We start from the raw sequence: 22,001 nt of genomic DNA, 5'->3' as shown, positions 1-22,001 counted from the left end.
TGTAAGTGTATTATAGGGAAATTGGTCACTGGCTCTGTCTTCTAGTAGGAACCCCAGGTTATTAGCAGTTGAGTAGCCAGTTGGGAGATAAATGCAATGAATTCAACAATAATGATCCAGTATGGGCAATCTATCAGGGTGTCAGACCATCTTGAGATTACAGATTTCAGATTGAGTAAGGTGATCCTATTGCGAGGAATTTGTGTATCATTAGGTTCCAGGACCCTACGAGGGTTGGATGTGGTTGCCTTGGAAAGGCTGGGGTATGCCTGTAGTTATGGCCATGTGGTTCAAGTTTTCTGGCGTGTAAGTGATGATAAGAAACGATTTCAAGGACGAAATCAAATTTAAGTAGGGGAGAGTTGTAACATCCTGTTTAAAATAGAATAATTAAATAATAAACAAATTTAAGTAGGGGTTGAAATGATAAATTAAGGATTTAATTTGAAAAGAAATCGAGAAGGAGGGACCAAAGGTGTTCTTTGGACACAAAGTTTGTGGATCTGGTATTAAACCCATCACCATGCATCAGCCACAAACCCTAACCCTAGGTACACTATGTAGCTGCCACCTTCTCCACCCTTGTCCCTCCAACCGCCACCACCCACTTCTACCTCCGATCTTCGGCGTCGCTACCCCCCCCCCCCCCCAGTGTTATCGAGTCACAACCACTGTTGAAACTCGTGTTGTTAACAACGAGGACTCCCCGACGAAGCTGTGAGCACTGCGGCCACCTCTTTGTCATTCTACTTTTCTTCTTCTCTTTTTCTGTCACCGTTCATAGCCACACTCGGCTGTTGCCAGTACCGTTCCGCTCGCCGCTCGCTTTGGAACTCGTCACACAACAGCTAGTTGCCGCCACCATTTCCACAACCAATGAAGGAGATTGTTCCATCGTTTTTCCCTACGACTACCATGAGCCACTGCGAGGGTGGTTGTGTTTGGATGCTTTTTCACATCGTGTCTCACGTGTGTTGATGTTTTGTGGGCAGGAATCAATATAACCCGCCACCACCACCGTGAGGTGATGGCTGCCATCGAGAAACAGTCATTGTCGCCGTTGTGAGCCACCAAGTGGGTGGCTGGACCCTTTGAACAATCATATTTCGTGTGTGTGTGATTCTAGATGGTGTTTGATGGTCGGAAAACAAAAAAGATACCCACCATGGCCACCAGCCATGGCGGCTGCCGCCATACGCCACCCCCAGCCACCACAAGGTGGTTGTGTGTGTATTTTATTTGGATGTGTTATTTTTGGGTTAAAGCATTGTAAAATGTAATTAGAGATTAGAATAATGAAAAGAAACTCATAACCACCACCGTGAGGTGGTGGCTGCCGCCTACTGCTGCCACCAGTCGCCTTGTTGGGTGGTGGTGTGCTCGTTTGTTTTTGGATTCGTTTGGGATGCCTGGAAATTTTCTAGTAAAAAATCATAACCACCAACACGAGGTGGTGGCTGCCGCCGTGAGCCACCATTGACCACCACTACCCGAGGTGGTAGTGGATGGTGCCCGACTAATGAAACCCCAATGGGCCCAATGAAGCCCTAATTGACCTAAAAGCCCAATCATGTTACTAATGTGTTAGTAATGAGTTGGAAACCCTAATTAGGGTTTGGAAAACCCTAATGTCATGAAACTCTAATTTTGGGGATTTATCGGGACCCGCACTTGAATTAATTACTAAACTGAAAATGTTAATTAATAATCATTTGCAAACTAACCTAAGATAGTATTGGACATAATGGATTAAGTCCTTAATGGGTTAAGTAGGAACACTTAACTCTATGTTGGGTTATGAGCATTGTAACACTCCTAAGTGTACATGCAACCCTAAATACCTTGGATCTATGTTTTCTCTATTATACATGCAAATATCAACTTTCCAAGGTATTGTTGTATTCTAGCATACTAAACTTTGAATAACACAAGTTAGAATAACATACCTTTTGTTGGTGCTTGTCTTCATGAAGCTTGAGTGCCTAGTGCCCCAAGTGTGACACCTCAAATGGTTCACACAACACCATAAGCACTTGGATTAACTTGAGAGAAATCTACACTTCATGAAAATCGGCTAGCCCCTTCTTACTCTCTCTAGTGACCGATTTTGATCAAGAATAAGATGCTTATATAGTTATACAATTAGGGTAAACCCTAATTGTCATGACTTTCCATTTCCTTGGATCCATGGGTTCAAATACACCATGGAGCATCCATGGACCATCCTATGGGTTTTAGCCCAACTTGATTATCCATGGAGCATTAGCCCACTATACAAGTATGGATGATTTGCACAATCAACCCATATATTTAATTAGTCTTCTTATGATCACTTAATTAATCCTAGATTAACTCTTGATCAATACTAATTAAATAATCTTATTATTCTTATTATTAATGTACTAGAACTTATAATATATTAATAACCATAAGTGTCTTATTTCTCTCATTATAGTCTATCCAAGTGCATGATGCCATGCAACCCAACGTACGCACACAACTTCCAATTTTCATCTAACACTATTAGGGACCAATTTTGCAAACTATTTTTATACCAAGGGTCATAAATGTAAAATACCTTGAATCGGGTGTTACACATATGTGTAGAAATTTTTTTTAAAGTTGAAGTTATCGAAGACTTATCTAAGGTCACAAATATCACAAGAAATGTTGAATGGTTTTGAAATATTATATATAGAGAAATATATGTTAGATATAATCTATCTTGATAGAATTATCAATGATTTTGCATCTAAAATAGCTAGAGCCCAATTTTTTTTTAAATATGTTGTTTATTATAAATATTTGTCGCTATATTTGTGTTTTTTTAAAGAAATTATTAATGAAATTTATAAATGTTTTTTTAATCTTATATTATATTTGACTTTAGGGGTCCTTTTTTTCTTCTCGCCCCGAGCCCACTATATGTTTGGACCGGTCATGTATTTGGTGTTATGTCCTAGGTTCTAAAAAGTTCGGCATGATTTCGCCATGACTCTAAGGCTTGTACTTAAGGGGTGTTTGAGATTGTTTTTAAGTGACTTTTGACTTTTGGCTTTTCCAAAAAGTTAAAAAGTTCTAAAAGATGTTTGACATTTGCAAAAGACCTTTTAAAATTAACTTTTTGGTAAGAAATAATGTGTGGTTTTTCAAAAGACAAGAAAATCATGATTTTTATGACTTTTACCTTCTTAAAATATAAATTGCCTTCAAAAGTCAAGAAATATTAGACAAACACTCTTTAAAATTGATTTTTCACTTTTGCCCCTAAAAAGGTTAAAGTCAAAAAGTTCTTTAACAAAAAGAATTATTCAGCTTAAATGGCAATCCCAAACACCCCATTAATGTCATGTTTTAACAAAATATCGTTTTAAGTTATATATCTATATAAAAATGAATTATATATATATATATATATATATATATATATATATATATATATATATATTACCACCTGAAGTCACGAATTACAAGTGACATGGCTCGTCACGGGTCATAAAAGTTTAAGACTTTGCCAAAACGTAAAACGCGGAAGCATAATATGAAGATCTTTAATCTCGAATCTGATTAAAAAAACTTAAACATGAATTAACAATTACATACCTGATTTCATTATAATCTTTGCATCAGAAGAACTAGGGTTGGGTTTTCTAGTTGATCTTAAGAGCTCTCTCTTGAATCACTCAGCAAACCCTAAACGAATTTACATGTGTATTTCGTATATTTTGATTGCTCCTCATCAAATGTATATATAAATGGAGATATACCCTAATATGAGATATGGAAGGGATCTTGAGGATCTTGAGTCAAACCGGGAACTCAACCCACAAGGTAAGTTAATATTCTATAAATCGGTCCATCAACAATTTATATTATTACCATAATAATTGGATTTAGTAATATATCGTACATATTTATGAAGTGGTCCCATTATCCAACAATCTCCTACTAACCACGAATATATAAATGTATGTATAATTGTATAAGCGTTTTAATGAACGTTATTATAACATTGGTACCCTTAAACAATCTCGTCCACTAATCATAATATTATAGGATCAAAGCGACCATCGTTACAATTTACGTAACTAGACCTATCAATAGTCACATATACACATATAACTAACGACATAGATTAAACAAGATGTGTGGTTTTAAAATCTAAATAGATTTCCAACGAGTTCCTCTTTATATTGAAGTGAGATCAAACTTCAAATAAGTGCAACTAATAATAGAGCTAACCGAATTCTTAATTCTGTACAGAAAAACATAATCGTTCTTAAACAAAACATAAAGCACCATAAAACTCCCACTAAAACCAAATATCACACCAACGTGTGTAGTATGCTCATGAAAGACCTAGGGAGGTAATCCCTTTATGAGCGGATCCGCTTTCATGGAGTTTGTTCATATGTGCTATATATATATTTCCATTGTGCACTATTGTGTTAACAAAAGGAAACTTGATGTCAATATGCTTTGACTTAATAGAACTTATGTTGTTGGAATATAATATTGATGGCTTATTATTACAACTTTAGTGGTCTTTTAATACCAATAATGTGTAGCATCGTGACAAATTTCCGCAACCATATTCCATTCTACAAATTATGATGCCATTATGGAAGAAGCTACCGAAGTCTATTCCATGAAATGGGTCATCATGCTAAAATGTAAAAGTATCCCGATATGGATCGATAACCATTTTGGCATCTAATAAAATCATATTCTTAATAAAAAATGATCTCCAAAACATATGATTCCCTATAGTTGAGCATATAGCCTTTTGTTATGTATAGATATCTCAAAATCCATTTGGCTGCTTTCTTATGATCCAAACTTAGTTTGCGTAGATATCTGCCCAAAACCAGAAAAATAAATTTACTTCCACTTAATCTGTGATACACAAAATCATCTAGTGTATTTACCTCAAAAAAAGAGATAACAAATTGATGAAAAATTTGGTACCACGCATAGGATATCCAAAGTTGAGGTTGTTGAGTTTGTGTATTCAGAATAGGAGATTGCATAACATTGTCGATCGCTGATTCATAATCGGCATACTTCCGAAAGCAATAATAGGAATCAAGATTGATTCCTCCTTAAGAACAATGGTTTAACCTTGTCTCTCCCCCAAACTCAACATCCTCAAAAAAATGTTGCTCTATTCAAAATGCAAGGTCACTATCCATGCAATTGAGAACTAACATAATGCCCTCATTCCATTCCTTAAAGTTAATCTCATTGAGTACATGAATCATAAATGCGATCAATGTTAGCAAATATAATACCATAATTCAAACATAGGCAAATCTATTTTTATGCTCATAAATCCATAAACCATAATCAATAAATTCAATTTATGATATCTTTACAAGGTATCGTCACAACATCAATATCAAGTCTTTGGATAGTAATACTAACTTGCAAGAGATATCCTTGTTTTAGAGATAAACATTGACAATAAATCATGTCAATTAACAAGCCTCTCTTTGGATTGACTTATTAATCACATGGAACCCAAAAAAAAAACACCACATGTTTATCACCACATATATGTTTATTCGGCCAAATATCAGTCTACCTTTGGGTCGGCTAATATCCGCATTAATAAACACATAAACTATAAGTTTTGATAATAAAAATTAACAATATATCATGTCAATTAATAAGCTTATCTTTGGATTGACTTATTAATGACATGTAACCTAAAAATTATTATATATTTATCATCAAACATGTGTTTATCCGACCAAACATTAATCTACCTTTGGGTTGCTTAATATACGCATTAACAAACACATAAACCATAAAATTTAATAATAATAATTGACAATAAATCTTGTCAATTAATAAGTCTCTTTTTGGACCGACTTATTAATGACATGCAACCTTAAAAATTGTCGCATGTTTATTATTATATATGTGTTTATTCGGTAAAATATCAACCTACCTTTGGGTTGATTGATATTCACATTAATAAACACATAAACCATAATATCGTTACTGAATTTATTGATAATAAAGAGTAATAACAATAATAATTATAAAATATGAAAATAATTTCATATATCAAAAATGGTTCTTTAATTAAATTGCATAAACACTAATAGTATTAAAATGCAAACACACTAAGGGGACGTGTTTAAAAGTACATTAAATGATGATAGATTTTGTAAACACTCTCTTCTGCCATAAAAACAAAAATTAATTGAATCAAAAGGGGAATAACACCGTTGAATATCCACATATCATAAAATTTGAAACAAAAAGACTAGGCAATTTAATACTTTAATATCCCAAGTTAAACTACCATAGAATTTAAGTTACAAAACATTTATACAAAAGTTCAATATCCTTTGATCAAGTGAATATCCTTACTGGATCTTGATAAGATAATAACAAAACTGTTAAGCAATAAAAAATGCTTTATAAATATAAAGATATTATCAAAAGCATTTTATTTATTTGGTTTCAACTGCTTAACTTAAATGATGGCGAAAATCAATATTATCAAAAATATTGATTTTATAACTTCTGCAAATATAATATCCATAAATAACATAACGACGCTTTTATATAAACATCACAGTCATCAAAAAATTTTTGATTTATCGTTGCAAGATATTGATTTGCAAATTTTCTCAAACTAGATCTTAACATGCATAAAACAATTTTGCATTAAACCTTTAATGGTCATTTTATGACAAAAGGTTTGTAGTTAGTTAATCAAATAAAATGTATGTGGGGTTGGAAAATGTTGTCAAATATTATATCCACCGCAACATAAATCCGACAAGAAAAATAAGACTAAACACATATATACCGGTATGTTTTAGAGCGAAGGTAAGATCCGAAACAAATCCAAAAAAAATTATAGATCTTAAACAAGTCAAATATATATTCTAGTATCAAATTCGAGTAGGCTCTGATACCAGTTGTTGGTTATTTTGATAACCAAAACGTAAAATGCGGAAGCATAATATGAAGATCTTTAATCTCGAATCTGATTAAAAGAAAACTTAAACATAATTAACAATTACATACCTGATTTCATTATAATCTTTGCATCGGAAGAACTAGGGTTGAGTTTTCCAGTTGATCTCAAGAGCTCTCTCTAGAATCCCTCAGCAAACCCTAAACGAATTTACATGTGTATTTCGTATATGTTGATTGCTCCTCATCAAATGTATATATAGATGGAGATATACCCTAAGATGAGATATGGAAGGGATCTTGAGAATCTTGAGTCAAACCGGGAACTCAACCCACAAGGTAAGTTAATATTCTATAAATCGGTCCATCAACAATATATATTCTTACTATAATAATTGGATTTAATAATATATCGTACATATTTATGAAGTGGTCACATAATTATCCAACAAACTTAACCTTATCATCAAATCACGTCTAACATTATTTAGAACATCTGATAAGTCTATGTGCGGTAAGTGTGACAACCGTCAAATTCTGGTCAATTCAAAGTCAAATAAAGTCAACAAGTCAAACCGGTCAGCTCAACTAACCCTTGTGTACTAGGACTTACGTTCAGTATTTACTAAACAACTCGCTATTCTGATAAGAAAACATAAATCAAAAAGTACGTGCAACTAGATCTCTTTAACCTAAAAGCTGCGGTAAGTGGCAAGCCAAACCGATAAAACAATGATGCTTACTCATCGGGAGTGTGTAGGATCCTTAAACAAGGCTTAACAGGGTTTACGAACCATGCATTGCGATGCCGGACACTCACAACTGTCCCACATGGAACCTCTCTCAATCGTTTTCACTCTATCTCTCTCTATGTCAAATCTCTCTCAAATATCTCTCTGTATGAGAAATCTCTCCAAGAATGTCAAATCTCTCCCAAATCTCTCCAAGTATGTGAAACCTCTCTCAAATATCTCTTTGTATGAGAAATCTCTCCAAGAATGTCAAATCTCTCCCAAATCTCTCCAAGTATGAGAAATCTCTCCCAAATCTCTCTCAAATATCTCTCTGTATGAGAAATCTCTCCAAGAATGTCAAATCTCTCCCAAATCTCTCCAAGTATGTGAAATCTCTCTCAAATATCTCTTTATATGAGAAATCTCTCCAAGAATGTCAAATCTCTCCCAAATCTCTCCAAGTATGAGAAATCTCTCCCAAATCTCCCTCAAATAGTTCCCGTAACTTTTTAGAATCATTCGGGTCATTCCGGCCCTTAACCGGGTCAAAAACGACTTAAAACGGGGCGAAAACGAGAAAAATAGGCTTTAGGAACCGAAACCAAGAAGAGAGACCTCTTAGGCGAGGACCGAGCCTCTGTTGGCTAAGGCACGCGAGGACCGAGCCTTTGTTGGCTAAGACACGCGAGGACCGAGCCTCTGTTGGCTAATGCACGCGAGGACCGAGCCTCGGTCTCTGTCGCTTCTCCACTTTCTGTCTCTACCCGCCTCTCGGTCTCTACTCCGCCTCTCTATCTCTTCTCTTCTCTCGGTCTCTGCTCCTTCTCTCCTCTCTGTCTCTTCGCGCCCCTCTGTTCGCTCCTCCCCCCTCTCGGTTCCTACTCTCCCTCTTCTTCCCTCTCGGTTCCTTCCCTCCCTCTTCTCCCCTCTCGGTTCCTTCCCTCTCTCTTCTCCCCTCTCGGTTTCTGCCTCCCTCTCTCTCGGTTCAGCATCAGAAGACCGAACCTCGGCCAGAATTCGGAAATTTGTCACTTTTAGCCCATTTTTGATATTTTTAACATTTTAAGCCCGTTTTTCGTGATTTTAAAGCGGGATTTTCTCCAGAAATTATATTTTAACATAATAAACTCTAAATATTCATAATTTAAACATATTTTGATGAAAATCATTATCTAAATAATAAAAATCAAGTGGGTGAATTATTAAAGGTGGAGTGTTGACTTTCCCTTATCCAATGTCACAAGCAACCACCCTACACCCACTCTTTGACTAACCACACCTCCCCACCTTACCTAGGTCACTTCAATGTCCCTCACACTCAATTTACACTCATTCCCACGTTTTTAGAGCTGGAACAAACATCCTCTCTCCTCATTTCTCTCATTTGCCCTCATTTCACTAAGTATCAAACACCACTTTTCTCTCAAACTTTTCCCACTCCAATTTCGAGATTGGAGTGGGAAAAGTTTGAGAGAAAAGTGCCGGGTTTCATACAAAAAGGGGTACAAATACAAAGTGCCGGGTTTATATGCAAAAAGGGGTACAAATACAAAGTGCCGGTTTTTATATAAAAAGGGGTACAAATACAAAGTGCCAGGTCTTTATACAAAAAGGGGGTACCGATACAAAGTACCAGGTTCACTTAAGATAGTTATTATGATATTAAAACTATATTGCATCTAGAACTGTTAGACTTCAACTATAATCGCTGAGCGTACATGTTTGAGTCTTATAAGAATTTTGTCTCGATTGGCCTAGAATTAGTGATGCCTGCCTTATCTCCTGTTCCTTGTTTGGTTGTGGATCTAGGACAGACCCACTATATTCAACGTTTTATCTAATTTAAATCTTATATAACTTATATACACTGGACGATTATAGAGGAACTCTACGGGTCACTCTAGGGTTCATTAATGCATCATATAGAAATATTTCTATTCACACTTAACTAAGAAAATATTGGATTTTCTGGAAATTAAACTATATTTCATCTAGAATTGTTAGACTTCAACTATAGTCGCTGAGCGTATATGTTTGAGTCATATAAGAATTTAGTCTTAATTGGCCTAGAATTGGTGGTGCCCACCTCATCTCCTGTTCCTCGTTGGGTTGTGGACCTAGGGCAGACCCACTATATTCAATGTTTTATCTAATTTAAATCTTATATAACTTATATACACTGGACGATTATAAAGGAACTCTACGGGTCATTCTAGGGTTCATTAATGCATCATATATGAATATTTCTATTCACACTTAACTAAGAAAATATTGGATTTTCTGGAAATCAAACTATATCGATTTTACAAGGAAAACGGTTTCTACTTCAAACAAAACTCTTATGAACTCACCAACTTAATTGTTGACACTTTTCAAAACTACTTGTATTCTCAGGAAATCAGTGAAACATGAAAACTTCATCGCTTTGAGGATGGGACGTTAAACCGTCAACAATTTATTTTTGTCATCATAATGTAATTGTTTTTGAAACATGTAAACATATACTTTGGTGTAACTTTTTCAATTATATTTATGGTGGTTGTATTTACTTCGAGCACTATTATATTCGTTGTTGTAATACTGTACATAAAGTCCTCCACCCCCGGACGTTTCCGCCATCCTTGGTTTGGGGGTGTGACAGTAAGCAAGACACTGCAAATCATGTTGTTTTTAGTGTGAGGTTCCATATCAAGTTTGGAGATTGGTTTTTAAGTGGCTTTCCTGTTGTTTGAAAGCTTCCTAGACGTGGTAGACTTTATTGAGGCCTTCAAGGATTCGGGTTGTAAGAAAAAAGATTTAGACATGATTTCTTATGTGACCTTATGGGTTATTTGGCGGTACCGAAACAATACAACTTTTGCTCCAAATACCTTCCGGATGAGTATGATTCTATATCGTCGGATCGTTCCTTATTCGTTTGGTTGGTTGTCGAATAGGAATATGAAATTTAATACAGATTTAAACTCTTGGGTGAAAACCCCCGCTATAATTATCCCAGTATAATTGTTTGGTTTGTTAATCTAGCTATTTGCTAGTGTGTTTTTTATTTAAAAATAAAATATAAAAGGTTTTAAAATAAAAAAATGAGTATGCAAACTCAAACCTTTGTTGTCTCTATTCGAGGTCATATATTTATTTATGTTTGAGACATAAATGAAATTGTGATTCAATATATATATATATATATATATATATATATATATATATATATATATATATATATATATATATATATATATATATATATATGCTCAGGTTCATTTGACATCATTTTAATTTTGTAAGATCGTGAGACAAAATCTAAAAATAATTTTAAAATGCAAAATAAATGGAAAAATCTAAAAAAAAAAATTTTAGTATTATTTTCGGAACTTGAAATAACTAAAATAAATAAATAAATAAATCCCATTTTTTTTTTAAAAATACGTGAAATATTCTAACAGAATATTACACTGTACATATTGTAAAAAATAATTTTAAAATACAAAATAAATGGAAAAATCTAAAAACTCTTTTTTTAAATATTATTTTCGGAACTTGAATTAACTAAAAAAAAATCCTGTTGTTTTTTTTTTTAATATTCTAAAAAATAATTTAAAAATGCAAAATAAATGGAAAAATCCAAAAATTCTTTTTTTAATTATTATTTTCGGAACTTGAATTAACTAAAAAAAATAAATAAATAAAAATATGTCTCACGGTCTAACAAAATTAAGCCGTTTCACATGAATATATATATATATATATATATATATATATATATATATATATATATATATATATATATATATATATATATATATATATAAGAGTTATTTGGAAAACAAAAAAAAACCCTAAAAATCATAAAAATACATAAAAAAAATACATAGAGATCACAAAACTTATTTTTTTTTTTAATTTTTTTTAGAAAACTCGCAGCTTTTTTAATAAAATCGCTGAAAAAATCAAAAAAAAAAATTTAATTGGGTTTTTTTTTTTAATTCAACGATTTTATACTAAAAGCTATGATTTTTTCATAAAAAAATTAAAAGAAAAGTTTTGTGCTCTCTAACTATTTTTTTATGCGTTTTTTTAGGGTTTTTTGTTTTCATAAAACCTAAACCTATATATATATATATATATATATATATATATATATATATATATATATATATATATATATATATATATATATATATATATATATATATATGCATTAACAAAAATAATTTGTCCATAATCAATCATACATGCAAACAATAGATAGTATAAACATTTGAACCTAATTTAGGGTTAGGTTATTATATTTTAACTATCTATTGTGTGCATGTACGATTGATTCTGGACCAATTATTTTAGTTATTTTAAAAAAGTAATTAATGCATATTACATTTTGAAGATATAATGAGTATTAATTAAATCTTCAACATTTAATATGTATTAATTATTTTCTTAAAATAACTAAAATAATTGGTCCAGAATATATATATATATATATATATATATATATATATATATATATATATATATATATATATATATATATATATATATATATATGTTTGAGGTTCAATAGAAAACCATAATTAACCAAGGAACAAATCATTTTTTCAACTTTTAAAACTTATTTTTTATCAAAAAAAAACTAAAAATACAGAACTTCATAACTTTTTATTATTTTTCCAATGAAATCAAATTCGGAAAAAAAAATCGTCAAATTCACAATATGAATCTTTGAAAATTCACAATGTGTATCAAAATTCACACGGTGAATCCGAAAAATATATTTAACATTCACAATGTTATCTTATGAATTTAGATATTTTTAGTTTTTTTTTCAATAAAGAATAAGTTTTAGAACTTGAAATTTTTTTTCCTTGGAGAACGAATATATATATATATATATATATATATATATATATATATATATATATATATATATATATATATATTCCTTTAAGAAAAAAATATAGAATAAAAAATCAGAAAAATATACTAAAAACAAATCATGTATTATGTACACAATTTCATTTTTATAATATTTATTAAAAATGTCAAGGCCAAGCCTAAAATAAAAAATTAATATCTTTTTATTTTGGGCTTAGAATGGTTGAGACCTAAATAAGATAATAAAGCGAATAACTTCTTGATTGCGAGTGGAACCACAATAACATATAATCAAAACAAAACACACATGAACAAATTGGTACTATTCATATGAGATGCATACAACTAACAACACCATACAAATAAGTGAATAACTAATGAACAAAAAAATGACATTTTCTATAGAAACTATTCATATTACCCAAAACTAAATATTTCTTTAGATTGTTCTAAAGAAATCTCGAATTAGTAAGCCAACAAAAAACATGATTGTATTACATATTCCACCTTCACACACCCATTAACAAAGATTCATCATGTTCACCAATAATCTTGACACGAACACAAACCATCTTTAAAACAATGAAATCTCTTAGCATCACGTATAACAATATCCTTATTTATGATTCTTGAAACAAGCTTCATATACTCATGACAATCTCCACATATTCTCAAATTCTTAAAAATCCTCACCATTTTATTCGTGTTCTTGTTAATTAGCGAAAACCCAAGAGCTAATCTTTCACTATGATGTGAAAGAATTTCACGTTTTTCTCTCTCAGAAACATTATGAAGCACATAATCAAGATTTGGAATGTAACCCATTGAAAAAAGCTTTTCCTCCAATTCTTTCAACTTTTGATGGATTTCAAGTATCTGAAAATGAGAACCATCTTGCGATAAGAACACATGGGTTTGACCACCATGGTCAAGGTCAACCCAACTACACCCTGGTTCCTTTTTAATCCCTTGACTTGACATCTTTGCCCTTATTTTCGCCACTTCATTCCACATCCCTTTGGATGCAAAAATATTGGATAACATAATATAATTAGAATCCACTTCGGGTTCGATTTCAAAAAGCTTTTTTGCAACTTTTTCACCAAGTTCTAAATTCCCATGAACTTTACAAGCTCCAAGAAGTGTCTCCAAAATCAAACTATTGTGAGTTAACTTCATTTCATCAATGAAACTTTCAACTTCATTAAACTTCCCTCCTCTACCAAGAATATCAATCATGAGGGCATAATGGTCAATACTTGGAGTAATTCCATGATCTTTACTCATAGAGTAGAAGTACTCTCTCCCTTTCTTTATTAATCCCAAATGGCTACAAGCAGAAAGTATACCAATGAATGTAACCCCATCAAGTGATATACCTTTAGTCAACATTATTTCAAACACTTTCAAAGCTTTATCTCCATATCCATGTTGTGAATATTGATTAATGATTGTGTTCCACAACACTGTGTCATTTGATTCCATATCTTCAAAGATCATTTCAGCTTCATCAATGGAACCACATTTTCCATACATGTCTAAAAGTGCACTTCCTACAAAAGGGTCATTAACAAAACCATCTTTAATCACAAAAGAATGAATCTTTTTTCCATTTGTGAGGCTTGTGATTCCAGAACAACCTCTTAAACATGCAGCAAGAGTGAACTCATTAGGTTTCACACCATCTTTATTCATTTGATTGAAGTAAAGAATCGATTTTTCCCCTTGATTGATTTGTGCACATCCTGAAATTATCGTTGTCCAAGTGAAAAGGTCAATTTCATTCATCCTATTAACAATCTTTTCTGCATCTTGAATGGATTTGGACTTCACATACATGTCAATCAAAGCTGTTTCCATGTAACAATCACTATCAAGATTCTCTTTTATAACATGACAATGAACTTGCTTCCCGAATTCACTTGTTACACAAGAACGTAGAGCACTGATAAATGTATAAATATTGGGTTTAAAGCCATTTACAAGAATCTCCTTAAAGATTCTTGATCCATGAGAGCTTTCAGTGTCATGGAATCCTGATAAAACTGCATTCCATGAGACTAAATCCTGATGATTCATTGTGTTAAAGATTCTTAAACCATCATCAAGAGATTTGTTCTTCATGTACATTGTGATCAATGCATTGTTGACTAAAGTTTCGTTTGCAAAACCGTATTTATGAACACAAGCATGAAGAGATTGAGAGTATTGTAAGTCACCTAGTTCTTTAGCAGCAGTGATAATGCTTGTAAAGGTAAACTGATTTGGTTTTATTCCTGATGACATCATCATGGAAAAAAGCTCGGTTGCCTTTTCTTCTTTTCCTTGTTGTTCAAGGCAAGATATGATAGCACTCCATGTTACAACATCTGGAGATTTTATCTGTGAAAACACTTTTAATGCATCATCTGATTTCCCACATTTGGAGTACATGTCAACTAGGCTACAACTTACATATTCTTCATGTTCATTTCCACTCACAATTGCCATACCATGTACAAGTTTTCCTGCTTTTAGATTTTTAGAAATCGTGCATCCTTTGAGAATAGTGCATAATGTGTACTTGTTAAACTTCATTTCAGTTTCTTTCATTTTACAAAATAGGTTTAAAGCCCTTTGGTCATCACCCACTAGAGCAAATCCATTAAGTAATGAATTCCAAGAAACTGGATTTTGTTCAGGTAAGAAAAGGCAGACCTTTTCTGCATATTCTAGCTCACCACATTTAGCATAAAGATCAACAAGAGCAGAACCAACATGCCCATCTGAAAAGAATCCAGCTTTAACAATCTCACTGTGTAGCTGCTTACCAAAAGACACATTTAAAGACATACAACAAGCTTTTAGAACAATGGCTAATGTGAATTCATTCGGCTTAATGCCTTCTTCATGCATCTCACGAAACAACTGGAGGGCTTCAGTGCCACTTCCCTCGCCTACAAATCCACTAATAAGAGCTGTAAAAGACACAACATCTTTCTGAGGCATTTCGTCTAATACCTGGCGTGCGACACTCAAACACCCACACTTGGCGTAGAAATTAATCAGCGATACCCACAAATGAGAATCCAATTCGATATCACTTTCCTTAATCTGCTTGTGTATTGATTTACCCTCGTTCAGAGACCGATTTGCAGCACAATCACGCAGACTTTCTGAATACCGTCTTAGTTTCTCTTTATCCCGTTTTCTAGGAACGTTTTTCTTTTTAATGGGTGAATGGGATTGAGGTCTTAGCGAGGTAAGTTGTAAAGAAGTGCAGTAGGAAGAAATTGATGACCTGTTTGTGTAAGAATGATGAGAGTTATTGAAGAGAGAGATGAAATGGGTTTTAGTGAAGGCGTTAAAGAAAAGATTTTTAAGAGGATTTCGTGAGCGACGATGCATTTTAAGAGGTGGGAGTTCAGGAAATTCCATGCAATCGAATATGGTACGAGGAGGAGCACCAAGTGCGCTGCACTGCGCACAAATACGTGGTGTTGGAGCTGCTGAGTTCTTAGGGTGCTGCACTGCTGCCGCGCGACCGTGTAATCCCCCGCCAAGTGAACGTGTTTCCAACCAAGTTTTTTTTTTTTTTTTTTTTTTTTTTTTTTTTTACAGAGAAAGTTAAAGATCAAAACTAAATGTATATTTAATTGATTGGGATAATAACTTAGGAGGGTAACTACCTTTTATCTGTGTTCAAAATGACTACGGAGGGTAACTACCTCTTATCCGTGTTCACATCTTGGCAACTTTTTATTATTGTACATAAGAAAGAAACTAACTTGTTTTAACTGTGTAACATCCCAAAAATCATGACCAAAAATTTCGTTTTTAATTTAATACTAAAACTATAATTGTCAAACCATTAATTTAATACTCCAGCATCGGGCCTCGCCCGACATCAGGCCCCGCCTGGCATCGAGCCCCGCTCGGTATACATATATGTCTCTCTTAGGCCCCACCTGTCTCCAGGCCCCGCCGCTAAACACATACAATCATCTAACATGATAACACATAAAGAAACATACTCTACTGTATCTCTGTCCTAAGAAACATACTCTGCTAATAATGAGATACATAACTTCGTCCGTACTCAGCTAGTTCCAACCAGGGCTTCAGCAGTGCAAGGTGAGTCTCCTCACTGTGTGAATGAGTCTAAGGCCACAATATCAGCCCATGTAGTCTATGAGTAGGAAGACTCGGGGGTTAGCCATAGGCATTGTTTACTAGTATGTTATTCCAGACCAAGGTCTGATGTCGGGCAGGTGCCTGAGGAATGTTTTCATGTTAGATTATACTTGTTGTATGTGTGATACTTGTATGTGCCTGGTAAAGAGGCGAGTGTGGGCGAGCTCCCGTATCTCATCACTAGTTGAGTACGAACGATGTTTTGTATCTCATTATTACCAGAGTATATTTCTTAGGACAAGGATACAGTAGAGTATGTTTCTTTACGTGTTAGCATGTTATAGGATTGTATGTGTTTAGCGGGCGGGCCTCGGAGACAGGCGGGGCCTAAGAGAGACATATTTGTATACCGAGCGGGGCTCGATGCCAGACGGGGCCTGATGTCAGGCGGGGCCCGATGCCGGAGTATTAAATTAACGGTTTGACAATTATGGTTTTAGTATTAAATTAAAAAAGAAATTTTTTGGTCATGATTTTTGGGATGTTACACAGTTAAAACAAGTTAGTTGCTTTCTTATGTACAAAAAATAAGAAGTTGCCAATATGTGAACACGGATAAGAGGTAGTTACCCTCCTAAGTCATTTTCCTTTTGAGTTACCGGTTAAAACAAATATTCGCCGGTAATAGTGGTGTAATTTAAACAGTTAAAACAAGTTAGTTGCTTTATTATGTACAAAAAAGAAGAAGTTGCTAATATGTGAACACGGATAAGAGGTAGTTACCCTCTTAAGTCATTTTCCCTAATTGATTTATTGATATTTTCTTCTCATGGTATGGTTCTTGGTGTAGGAAGAAAATATTCGATATAATCAAATTGGCCATTACGTTTTTCTGCAATCCACATAAATATGTTCTTTTGATGCAATTTCTGTAGGTAATTCTGTGAAATCACTAAATAGATTGAAGAGCTATTTGAGTGTTTATCATACACATACACATGTCATATAGTTTGCACAAATGCTTACAAAGGCATAAGCAGGATGGTTGTTTGACTAGTTCCATTTTTATCAAAGGCTCTTAGTTTCATAATTATAAACTAACTGTAATAATCCATATCAGCGTTGTTACCAAAACTTTTGAGTTCCAATTTCCTAAATCATGAAAAAAATGTATCCAAGTTATGTTATGACAGAAGTATACAATCAACAAAACTAACTGAAATAAAACAAATGAAATTCATATATATATATATATATATATATATATATATATATATATATATATATATATATATATATATATATATATATGAATCAAACTACAGAAAAACATACTTGTATGATGACTACACAGAAAATATAATCATGAAATTGTACAGATTGATGTTTGCTTTGCAGTGTCCTAACACATAAATTTCTCTGGTAGGGATCTGTCAAGATGATACAACAATCAATCCAAGAAATGATCTTGAATCTGTCAAAATTTCTATGTTCCCTTCATTTTCAGGAAGAACGAATTTGCAAGAGAATTTATGGTGTAAAATGATTTCTGTAACCCCTCACAAATGAATGAAAACAAATATTTATAGGTATTAGTTATGACAGTTGGAAACTGTCAAAACTGAAAATAACTGTCATAATACCTGTCATTCAGTAATTACGAATTTAATAAAAACTAAAAAGATAAAAAATTAATTTATTAATTAAAAAATATTTAATTAATCAGGGAGACCCCAAGAGCCCCAAGGCCGAAGGCCCATCTTTTGGCCATTAAATATTCTCTTGATATTAGCCTTTTTTTGAGTCCAATTAGGTTGGTCCAACACCACAACCCAAACCCAATATGCTTAACTCATTACTTGATCCATTTGATTAAAAGAGTGGGACAAGACATATAAGGTGGGAAAAGGTTTTCTCTTCCACCGATGTGGGATAAGTCCCACATTGTAACTTTGTAAAGCAAAGTTCCAACAATACCCCACATTTTCTATTCAAACTCCAAGAATATCCCACATTTGAATAGAAAATGAATGAACTTTGATATTGAATAAGGGAAGTAAGATATGACATGCATCTGAATAGGTGCTGTAAAAATTGAACCTTTCATAGTGAAACTACTTGGATTTACTTTGTGGGTAGTGAACTAGAGTCTTGAACTAACCACTTTTTATAGTTGAATAAAAAACAAAAAGTATCACACATATCATATCTAAGAATATATCATTTCTTACCGTTGTGTTCATTTCAGTCGTGAAAAAGCTTTTCTTCATGAGACTTTTAGAGAGCTTAGCCATATCAGCTCCCAAAGATGCAACCTCACATCCATCTCACATAGGTAATCTAGAACAATCCATACTATTCCACTATAAAAGCTATCAACATTATTAAGAATAAATAATTCATCCCTATATCATCAACGGAAAAACACAAAATAAATATCAAAGGAGTAAGCATACCCTTGTGTTAGTTGTGACATCCCCGTTTTCGCGGCGAGAAAAGACCGATTTTTTTATGCTTTGTTTACAAATCAGAGTAATATTTTAAAGAAAAGTGTTGCGGAATTTGTTCCCAAAATAAAATATGATAAAGATTTATAAAAGCATTTCCGAAGAAATTTATTTCATTAAAAACCTCGGGATGTCATGTTCGATACAGATCAAAAGCATAAACAGTACAATATAAGTCTTACAACATTTATTCATATCTATAGGCCTATAACTGTAATCCCTCATCCCAAACATCACATATGTGCTCGAGTGCCACAAGAAATCGAGTGGGTCAGGCTTGGGAGCCTGGTGAGCACATAGGGTTTTCAACCCACAATAAATAAGTTTATTAACTTTATCAAACCAAACAAACTCGATTACATGTTCCTGTTATCCTCACTTTATGTCCCTAAAACATCTAACACAAGGGACCTAGTCTAAGGACTTTCATCAGGGTGACAACACTGCTTCGGGGGATCCTCAGCAATTTATGTAAAATAAGGCAACCGTGTGGGGGTTGGAGTACTACTGGTGAACACTAAGTTCTAATAAACACCTACAGGTTGCGAGCCTACTAGCGTTCCACTGGACTATCTAGAATAGTCTGTGGCCGTCATTTATACTCTGCTAGATGACTGGATCATCTTAAAACATCAAAGCCTCTCATCATTTTATTTCATCACATACCATCTATTACTTCTACCCATGTTTTAGCCACCATATTTTGTTGATATAAAATACATATACATTTTAAATCATTTAAAACATGTATAAAAACGTTCATCCAGCATAGACAACAAGTATTCAGATAATATGCACACATAGCACGTAATTCATATAAAATACTTCATATCTATGTGTAAGATGAAAGTAACTGTGCACTCACTTGATAAGGTGGTGACTCGGTACTCGGACATCACTCCTACTTAAAACAACTTCCTTTGACAAAACCTAGTATCATTACCATTAGAGTTTAGTCTAATGTTCACCGAGACTAATTAATAGTCTTGCTATTATTACTATTATATAAGCGTTAACACAATACTTTTCACCCACTATGTACATACAGGGGCCAAACATGAAACACCGGAGGGTAGGACGATTTTAGCATATAGCCGTTCTGAAATCCAACAACCCAAGCGGCCCTGTAACACTGTAAATTTGTTGGGTTTTAGTATACTACAACATCCTATGGTGCACATACAACCCTAAATACATTGGATCTATGTTTTCACTAATTATACATGCAATGATGTTTCCAAGGCATTAAGCCTATAACTAGCATACAATTGAGATGAACAATATAAGATACTAGTTAGGATAACATACCTTTTGTTGTAACTTTTGAATCCTTATTGTATTTGGCCTTAAAGAGCTTAGCCCTAATAGTGTGGAAGCCTCAAATGGAATCACAACACACCATGGACAAAGGTGGCTCTTGAGAGAGAATCTCCATGCACCCAAAACACCTCCAAGAACTTGTGTATCTTTCAAGTGGCGATTTTGGCTATGAATGGACATATTTATATGTAGGATTCCAAGGGTCATGGGTATAACCCAAATCCATACCCATGGTCTTTATGATCCATGGTTCATGTGGCCAAACTCTTTATGTATCCATATATAAACTTAGTCCAACATGGATCATAAGCCCAACACATATAAGTATAACTAATTACCATAATTAGTCCCTATAGATTTAATCAGTCTCTTTTGATCACTAAATTAATTCCAAACTAGTTCTTGATCAATACTAATTAAAACATATGATTTCATATTAATATATTATAACTTATAATATATTAATAAATCATATATAATCTTCTCTCAAGAGTTCATCCTAACAAATTGTCCTGATGATATGCAACCCAAATGGACCATGCTACTCTCGGGTCAAGTACATACCAATAATAGTTATGGGCTTAGACATCTAATCCAACAGTATCCCACTTGGATTTGACTAAAACTATTATTGCAAGTACGAATCCAAAATCCCGACTAGCAATTGTAGCTCTTAAAGCCGTTGTCGAACTCTGACCTAGTCAATGACGTGTCCATTAGATAAGGGATCATATATTCCTCCATTCTAGATATCATATGGAATGAGACATGGATTATAATCATTCTCTCTGTCCATCTGTTGTTTCCCGATTTCCGATTTATGACGACTGACTAATTGAACAAATCAAATTAGTCCAGGCCCGCCCGAGCACTTACGGTTGTCATCACTAAATCATCGAGGGGCCTATAGATATCATTTTTTATCCCTCTAAGGGTAAAAGGAATGGATAAAGTTAGACTTATATGCTTGCTCTATTTACTCATCAAATCACACACAACAATGTGTTTTATAACACCAAGTTACTGGTGCGTTTTCACATTATCAATGTGCAACCGACTTGTAGACTACAACTCATATCTCTCCGTTTGAAGAATATAAGATATTATTTTCTCATGATCACTCGTGATAAAATCCATGAAGTGATGCAAATGATCGTGGATTTAATCCAATACTCGAATCTTATTCCAGGAGCACTCATGAATACTGTAGCTATGTCTAAAACACCTAAACAAACTACAGACCCATTCATGACAGTATTGCCTCAATACCTACTTCTAAATTATGATTGGTTGTGAATGGTTTGTATAACCTAGTTATTCGGGAATTCAAAAAATGCAAAGTGAAACACAATAATAATAGTAATCCTATATGGCCCCAAAACTCTTGAGTATAAATAAAACACATTTTATCTAAGCACCATATTGATTACTCATTATTCATGTAATGGCTCGATTAATCAACTTAATACTTGAATTAAAACAATAGTTATCCCATGCTCCAAGCATGCACACTATGTTTACC

The 22,001-nt window shown here is 33.5% G+C and overlaps 1 pseudogene; it reads right to left on the bottom strand.

Annotated features, from left to right (window-relative positions):
- Positions 1–12,782: 12,782 nt before the first annotated feature.
- LOC145018241 (pentatricopeptide repeat-containing protein At2g03880, mitochondrial pseudogene) lies at positions 12,783–16,053 on the bottom strand (annotated as a pseudogene).
- Positions 16,054–22,001: the final 5,948 nt, after the last annotated feature.

The sequence above is a fragment of the Lactuca saligna genome, chromosome 9 (assembly GCF_052625555.1).
Source record: "Lactuca saligna cultivar CGN05327 chromosome 9, ASM5262555v1, whole genome shotgun sequence".
Lineage (NCBI taxonomy): Eukaryota > Viridiplantae > Streptophyta > Magnoliopsida > Asterales > Asteraceae > Lactuca > Lactuca saligna.
The sequence above is the reverse complement of the archived record's forward strand: the minus strand, read 5'-3'. Positions and strand labels throughout refer to the sequence as shown.